This window comes from Lampris incognitus, chromosome 1 (assembly GCF_029633865.1).
Source record: "Lampris incognitus isolate fLamInc1 chromosome 1, fLamInc1.hap2, whole genome shotgun sequence".
Lineage (NCBI taxonomy): Eukaryota > Metazoa > Chordata > Actinopteri > Lampriformes > Lampridae > Lampris > Lampris incognitus.
Window position 1 is genome coordinate 29,035,271 of NC_079211.1, and position 9,669 is coordinate 29,044,939.

The following is a 9,669-nucleotide window of genomic DNA, read 5'->3' on the forward strand; positions in this document are numbered from 1 at the left end:
AGCTGATATGGTGCAGTAAAGCTATCTAGGTGGAACTTAGCCTATACTAGCCATAATGCAGACGTCAGCACTCCAGTGAAGGTTACACCGTCATGAAGCCCAGTGGTGCACCATATTTGATGAGGGATGCAGTGCACTAGAGTCAACAGCAATCCATCCCCCAAACCTACTGCCCCCCCGCCCCCGCCCCCATTACCCTTCCTGTGCTTTTCCACCTCTAAACTGACCTCTACCTACCCACTCCTGGAGCTCCCCTGTTTAGTACTGTCAACGGGGCAACAAGCTGCAGAGAAATCTATTACTTACAAAAAAAGTATCCCTCACTACCGCGAATGACTGTTTGTCAATGTATGGTTAAAGCCAAACTAGTTTAATTGGCCAAGAATTAAAGGACAATTACCATTCAAAAAAAGAAAAAAAAAGAATTCAAGTGCACTGTTACAGTGGCCTTCATGACCACATGGAGCTACAATGGAAAACTTCTGTGGATTTTCTTAGTGGGTAGTTTTCAGCATAAAGATGCTAGGCTAATGTTACTGTTAGCCTGTATGCTAACATAGTTTATGGAGAGTTTAGGGAGAGGTACAGCATAGATCTTGTAAATTTTCAGTTAGTAATTGACTTAAGAATTGATAGAAAGGTCATATACACTTTTTTTAAGTCACATGTAAAATGACCCTTTAAAGTAACCATGATGAGGGATTCTCAAGTCATTTCACTTGGTCTGAGTTTTTAGTTGTTGGGTATCAATGGGGAATACGACATCCTGTGATTATTTGACTGATGATGGATAAAACCGAGATGACGCTACAGTCACTATGCCCTGTGATGGCTTGGCGGCCTGTCCAGGGTGTCTCCCCTGCCTGCCACCCAAATGACTGCTGGGATAGGCTCCAGCATCCCCACGACCCTGACAGCAGGATAAGCAGTTTGGATAATAGATGGAAGGATGATGGATGTGTATGAGTGTATGTAGAAAAACAATTGTTCATGGAAATGTCCCTCTGGGCTATGAAAGACAGTGTCACAGGAAGGTATTGTCTTTGTGATGGCTAAAAATTTAAATTGGAATTAAAAAAAACAAATCGTGGATAAATTAGCCAAAGAGAAGTTAATTCAAACTCAACAGTAATTTTCAGCATTTTCGGCTGGTTTTCATATATATATATATATATATATATATATATATATGCACACACACACATGTATATATATACACATATATACATATGTGTGTGTGTGTGTGTGTGTGTGTGTGTGTGTATATATATACACACACACACACACACACATATAGTATGTATTTTTTTCCTACATCTATATTGATATTGAGCTCATTAGTTGAGCACTTTTATCAACACCATTGACGGTTTTCCCGGGGGAAAAAAATACATACACACACACACACACACACACACACACACACACACACACACACACACACACACACACACACACACACACACATGTGTGTGTCTATATATATATATATACACTCACCGGCCACTTTATTAGGCACACCTGTCCAACTGCTTGTTCACGCAAATTTCTAATCAGCCAATCACATGGCAGCAACTCAATGCATTTAGGCTTGTAGACATGGTCAAGACGATCTGCTGCAGTTCAAACCGAGCATCAGAATGGGGAAGAAAGGTGATTTAAGTGACTTTGAACGTGGCATGGTTGTTGGTGCCAGACGGGCTGGTCTGAGTATTTCAGAAACTGCTGATCTACTGGGATTTTCACGCACAACCATCTCTAGGGTTTACAGAGAATGGTCCGAAAAAGAGAAAATATCCAGTGAGCGGCAGTTCTGTGGGCGAAAATGCCTTGTTGATGCCAGAGGTCAGAGGAGAATGGCCAGACTGGTTCGAGCTGATAGAAAGGCAACGGTAACTCAAATAACCACTCATTACAACTGAGGTATGCAGAAGAGCATCTCTGAATGCACAACACGTCGAACCTTGAGGCAGATGGGCTACAGCAGCAGAAGACCACACCGGGTGCCACTCCTGTCAGCTAAGAACAGGAAACTGAGGCTACAATTCGCACAGGCTCACCAAAATTGGACAATAGAAGATTGGAAAAACGTTGCCTGGTCTGATGAGTCTCGATTTCTGCTGCGACATTCGGATGGTAGGGTCAGAATTTGGCGTCAACAACATGAAAGCATGGATCCATCCTGCCTTGTATCAACGGTTCAGGCTGCTGGTGGTGGTGTAATGGTGTGGGGGATATTTTCTTGGCACACTTTGGGCCCCTTAGTACCAATTGAGCATCGTGTCAACGCCACAGCCTACCTGAGTATTGTTGCTGACCATGTCCATCCCTTTATGACCACAGTGTTCCCATCTTCTGATGGCTACTTCCAGCAGGATAACGCGCCATGTCATAAAGCTCGAATCATCTCAGACCGGTTTCTTGAACATGACAATGAGTTCACTGTACTCAAATGGCCTCCACAGTCACCAGATCTCAATCCAATAGAGCACCTTTGGTATGTGGTGGACCGGGAGATTCGCGTCATGGATGTGCAGCCGACAAATCTGCAGCAACTGTGTGATGCTATCATGTCAATATGGACCAAACTCTCTGAGGAATGTTTCCAGTACCTTGTTGAATCTATGCCACGAAGGATTAAGGCAGTTCTGAAGGCAAAAGGGGGTCCAACCCGGTACTAGCAAGGTGTACCTAATAAAGTGGCCGGTGAGTGTATGTATGTATATATATATATGTATGTATATATGTGTATGTATATATATATATATATATATATATATATATATATATATATATGTGTGTGTGTGTGTGTGTGTGTGTGTGTGTGTGTGTGTGTGTATATACGTATGTGTGTATATATGTATATATGTGTGTGTATTATATGTAATATACATGTTTAAATACATATATGTATGTGTGTATATACATATACATATATATCACACACACATATACATACTATATTACACAAATTATTTATATATAATAATAATAATAATAATACATTTTATTTGTGGGTGCCTTTCAGAGCACTCAAGGACACCTTATAGAACACAGTTAAAAAAACAAAACAAGCGGCACTGTATCAGACAGCATAAAATCAAAACAAAACAGGGTAGACAATAAAAAGTTAATATAACAGATAAGTATAAATTCATCATCTGCACAAAACTCAATGAAGCATGGATCAGACTGAATATGCCAGTTTGAAAAGGTGCGTTTTGAGATGGGATTTGAAGGTTGAAAGGGAGTCAATGTTGTGAATGTCTTGTGGGAGAGAGTTCCATAGGCAAGGGGCAGAATGACTGAAGGCTCCTGACCCCATGGTAGTCAAGCGGGCCGATGGTGTAGTGAGTTGGAGAGCAGAAGAGGATCTGAGAGTGCGGGAGGACATGTGGATATGAAGGATTTCAGAAAGATATGAAGGAGCTAGGTTAAGGGCCTTAAAGGTGAGAAGCAGTATCTTCAAGTCAATACGGCATTTAACAGGGAGGCAATGGAGTTGCTGAAGAACAGGAGTGATATGATCTATGGACAGAGTCCTAGTAATGATACGGGCAGCTGAATTCTGGACCAATTGAAGTTTATGAAGACACTTGAGGGGAAGACCAAAGAGGATAGAATTGCAGTAGTCAATACGGGATGTAACCAGGGTGTGAATGAGTATGGCTGTGCTGTTAGGTGTAAGTGACGGGCGAAGACGATTAATATTGCGTAGGTGGAAGTATGCAGACAGAGTAACATTGTTGATATGAGCTTGAAAAGTTAATATGCTGCCCAAGATGACACCCAGACTCTTAACCTGAGGCAATGGAGGAACTATAGAACTGTCAATAGTTAGGGAAAAACTATCAGGTTTAGCCAAAGTAGATTTAGTAACTACTAATTGGACCTCGGTTTTATCACTATTAAGTTTGGGGAAGTGGTATGAAAACCAGGATTTAATTTCTAGTAAGCAGTCAGAAAGGGAAGTGGGTGGAAGAGTGGAGGTAGGCTTGGTGGATAGATAAAGCTGGGTGTCATCTGCGTTGCAGTGAAATTGAATGCGATATTTCCTGAATATATATTGGGATGTGGAAATACATATAGTAGTTCTTTTTACTTTGTTAAAAGAATGACTAACTACTTGACTCACTGGATTATATATATATATATATATACACACACACACACACACACACACACACACACACACACACACACACACACACACACACATATATACATACATATATATATACATACATACATACACTCACTGGCCACTTTATTAGGTACACCTTGCTAGTACCGGGTTGGACCCCCTTTTGCCTTCAGAACTGCCTTAATCCTTCGTGGCATAGATTCAACAAGGTACTGGAAACATTCCTCAGAGAGTTTGGTCCATATTGACATGATAGCATCACGCAGTTGCTGCAGATTTGTCGGCTGCACATCCATGATGCGAATCCCCCGGTCCACCACGTCCCAAAGGTCCTCTATTGGATTGAGATCTGGTGACTGTGGTGGCCATTTGAGTACAGTGAACCCATTGTCATGTTCAAGAAACCAGTCTGAGATGATTCGAGCTTTATGACATGGTGCGTTATCCTGCTGGAAGTAGCCATCAGAAGATGGGAACACTGTGGTCATAAAGGGATGGACATGGTCAGCAACAATACTCAGGTAGGCTGTGGCGTTGACACGATGCTCAATTGGTACTAAGGGGCCCAAAGTGTGCCAAGAAAATATCCCCCCACACCATTACACCACCACCACCAGCCTGAACCGTTGATACAAGGCAGGATGGATCCATGCTTTCATGTTGTTGACGCCAAATTCTGACCCTTCCATCCGAATGTCGCAGCAGAAATCGAGACTCATCAGACCAGGCAACGTTTTTCCAATCTTCTATTGTCCAATTTTGGTGAGCCTGTGCGGATTGTAGCCTCAGTTTCTTGTTCGTAGCTGACAGGAGTGGCACCCGGTGTGGTCTTCTGCTGCTGTAGCCCATCTGCCTCAAGGCTCGACGTGTTGTGCGTTCAGAGATGCTCTTCTGCATACCTCGGTTGTAATGAGTGGTTATTTGAGTTACTGTTGCCTTTCTATCAGCTCGAACCAGTCTGGCCATTCTCCTCTGACCTCTGGCATCAACTAAGCATTTTCGCCCGCAGAACTGCCGCTCACTGGATATTTTCTCCTTTTCGGACCATTCTCTGTAAACCCTAGAGATGGTTGTGCGTGAAAATCCCAGTAGATCCGCAGTTTCTGAAATACTCAGACCAGCCCATCTGGCACCAACAACCATGCCACGTTCAAAGTCACTTAAATCACCTTTCTTCCCCATTCTGATGCTCGGTTTGAACTGCAGCAGATCGTCTTGACCATGTCTACAAGCCTAAATGCATTGAGTTGCTGCCATGTGATTGGCTGATTAGAAATTTGCGTGAACGAGCAGTTGGACAGGTGTGCCTAATAAAGTGGCCGGTGAGTGTGTATATATATAGTGTCAACTTTAAAACACTGCCTAAAACAAGCTGGAGTAAATGCGCGTGTGACTGCCAGAAAACCATTATTAAGATGTCAAAATAAAAAGAAAAGGTTGGCTTGAGCTGGGCTTGGAGGCATACACATTGGACAATAGAAGACTAGAAAAAAGGTACTCTGGACTCATGAATCAAAGTTTGAAATCTTTGGATGTAGCCATTGACTTTTTGTGAGGAGAACTCCTCAAGAAAAGACGATGGCAGCATGTGTAGTGCCTGGTGTCAAGTTGGTGGTTGAGTCATGACCTGGGGTTGCTTTAGCTTTGCTGGAGTGGGTGACCTCTTCAACATGGACAGTATTTTGAAAAAAGAAAGGCACGAAAGTGTTCTGGTCAAACACGAAATACCCTCTGGACTAAGATTACATGTAGGAAACTTTGTGTTACAGCAAGACAAGAACCGAAAATTAAACTACTGAAAACTACTGTGGATTTTCTTAGCCAGATATTTTATATGGTCTGATTATAAAATTTGTTGGTCATGTAAGACTATATGGTGGGCCTGAGATAGACTGAGCTGACCAGGCTGCTCCATGCCTTCAGAAGTGCGTGCAAGGACAAACTACAACCCCCTGTAATGCTGATTTGGATTAAGCGGGTCTATACAATTAGTGAATAAATAAATACTGTTACACAGCAGCTCAGCTAAACCTCATTTTGATGTGTAAAACCACTGGTCAATCTTGAGATGTTTGTGATGTTTTTTGCTTGGGCAGCCTCTGCAGTGATCTAGCCAACAAGTGCACATTTGGATCAGGCTCATCGACCTTGTAGCGTCAACAAAACTTTTCCCCTCATCTATTGTGCATTAATATTTAAAGCTCTTCCTTTTTTTCTTTTTCTTTTTTTTTGTCTACTCTGTTGACCCACTCGTCACATGCTTTTCAGTCATGTTCCTCTACCCATTTGTTTTTTGTTTTTGTTTTTTTTTACTCTTTTCCCATCTGTAATTTCCCTGTTTTTTCCCTGTTGAGCGACACCGGCATTGGTCCATACATTATGCTGTTCCTATGTGTTGTGTGGTACGGCGTGGTGGGGTTTTAGGCAGCTCCGCACTTGAAGCATCTCTTTCCAGATGTTAACATTTTCAAAGTCATCATCAAACACCTGCTCTGACAAAATGACTGGTGATATGGAAGCAATTATCAAAAATAAATTAGAAAAAGCTGCAGTTCATAGGTTACAAATAACACACAGCTACATATTGGCGTGTTTACTGGAAATAATGACTTATCTTCAGGGCTTTGCTTTACAAGTAAGTGATACCTTGAAAGATTTATTTGACCCTTTGTTTTGACATTTGAACAGTGATTCTTGGGTTACCCCTCCATCTATATATGATGCATTTTTTAGGTTACACCCTTATCTATTTATTCATATAAGGCGGCGTCCTGCTGGATTTAGCCTTGTGGTTATCTTGGCCTGTCGCTGTTAAATAATTCACCAACTACTGTGCTGATTAATCCCACAGTGTGCTTAGAAAATTGAGGAAATCCAAAGACCTGATTGGCTGACTGCGTTTTTATGTCACAGTAATGACAGTACAAAACGTGGAGTACCCTTATTTTTATTTTCCTAAATTTATGTCGAAAGGTCACGGCGCGCTATACACCAACTCAAATTTTGGGTCATGTGAAATTTACTAGGGGAACAAAACTAATTCAGATTCTGCCTTGGAATTTGTGAGGAGGAGCCACATTGGTGAACATGGTAAAGCGAACCCAGAAACCATGAGACCATGTTCACATTTAGCTTAGTCATGTTGGCATGGCATGGCTCCTGTATTTTTAACTATCCCTATTGTCTTGCGATGACTGAAAACCCCTGATAGAAGTTTAACACCCAAAAAAAATGTTTTTTTTAACTTTTTTTTTAAGCTTAGTGAAACAATTGCTGGAAATATTTAGGGGATTAAAGCTGATTGTGGCATGGATCAGCAAGAGAAAGGTCATCAAGTGTCCTCCGCGGCATATTCCAATGCACAGGATGCTGCGTAGATGATGATGATCCTGGAGGCACGCCAGTATCCACTGTGTAACTTTCCAAGAATGACTGTTATGGGAGCTGTGTGTCATTCAGTGCCCGGTGTAAGGAGTAAGTTTGGGGTCGGGGGGGGGCAGGATGGGGTCTGGGGGGGGCAGGAGTCTCTATGGAGTGTTTTGATGACGCCGGCTGCAGCATTGCATATTGCTGAACTGCTCTAAGGGTGTGTAAGCAAGTGCCTGACACTGATGTGGACCTGAATGCAGGATAGGCATAGCTAGGCAGAGGGAGGAATGCTTGCCCCCAGGAGGAAACTTTTATATTGATCTGTTGGTTGGCCGGGAGGAGTAGGGATGGGAGGAGGATGGGGAGGAGGAGGAGGAAGAGACAAGCATCACACTTAAGCAAGCAAATCAAGCAATTGCTGTACCCTTTTACATCTCGTTCTTCCTCTTTTTTTCTTTTTCTTTTTCTTTTTTTTTGCCAGCATGTGTCTGTCTTCTTGTGTTTGAATGTGGGCGTATCGGTTCAGTTCCCACCTTACCTAACCCTCTTTCTTCCCCTTCCACTGCAGTGTTCTCCTTCTGGGCTGTCTGTGAGCTTGCATACACACACACACAGACACTCATTCCCTCACGCTCACCCCCCTACCGCTTCCTCCGTCTGTGTCACGGCTGTCGCAATTAGACACAGGGGCCGATAATATCTGCAGCAAGCCCTTCTTTTTTTGGGGGGGGGGGTTGTTTTGTTTGGCTTTACACCTCCTCTACTCCCTATGGCCATTTTGTTTATTCACGTGTGTGCAAATGCATTACATTCACGCATTATATGATGCACCTTTCTGTTCTCCACGGTCTCTCTGGAAACTAGATTGCTCTCTTTTCGCAGTGAAGCCTAGTAAATGGGATGTGGCTTTATCCCTTTGCGGGTTTGTTTAGGTCACCAGCTCACTGTTATCATTATTCAGTCAGTGTCCAGTAACGTCACTCTGCACCCTCAAAGTGAGGGACTGCTTTGTGTAGCGCCCTTGAGTCAGACTATCTCTAGAGAAGCCCACCGTTTAAAAGACACGACAATAACATAGACAGCCACACTTCTGAGAGACAAAGCTGTCCTAGTCTGACATGATAAGAGTTGTACAGTTCGAATCTGGGCATGTGGTTCAGCCATGACAATGCTCTGCCAGAGAAGAGAAGCAGGAACAAGGATGGTCCTTGGAGGGAGGGGCCGTTGAGGAACCTCTTCCGTTATTGGCCGGTGATGTGTTCTGCCTGCACTCGAAGCTCCGATCCGATTGGCTGTCGCCTAGCAGTGAGCACAGCAGCTGCAGTTGTGAAGAAATACCCATTCTCTGTCTTCCTCTGTATCTCTTTCTTCCTCTGCCCCTCATATTCACGTCTGCTGTACTTGTGGCTTACGGGTGTTGACCACGTGTGCCAGTTCAAGGACACTGCTTTCTGGAGCATGTTCGCAATATTGTGATCCATTTGAAGTTGGTCAATTGCTTCCTGCCTTGTGGAGCTCGGAGGAGTTAAAGTGACGTCTCTGTCTCGCTTGCAATCTCATTCCATCATTACTCTCTCTCTCTCTCTCTCTCTCTCTCTCTCTCTCCCTCTTTCTCTCCCTCTCTCCTGTATCACTTAATCAAGACATAGCTTGCCCTTTCCTGTTCACTGCTGCCTGCCTCCCTCCCTCCCTCCCGCATGCTCATCTCCCCTATTTGTTTCCCCTTGCTTTTATTCTCGGTCCCTCTCTGTCTCTCTCTCACTCTCCTCCACCCTCTGCCTCGTGTTCTTCATGTTTCTCATCACACTCTTTTCAGCCCTGACATCTAAACTAGGACCTAGTTCTGCTTTAACAATACATTTTTGAGACGTTTTTTTTTTTTCTTCAGCAGACTACCGCTATACTTTTTGGTTAATAATTGTTTTTGTTTTTGTTTTTGTTACAATCCACAGCAAAGTTATGGCAGCACGTGAGGACATGCCAAAGAGAGGTCACTGAGGTGGATGACGGAAGGAGAAAAGAGTACCCGGCCAGATCCCGGTGAAGGAGGAATGAGAAAAAGACTGAAATAAGAGGAGGGAGCAGAACTCCAAAGTGCCTATTGTGCGTGGCTGCAAGTCCTGCGCTTGTTCTGGCCGCTGCGCCGCCATCTGCTT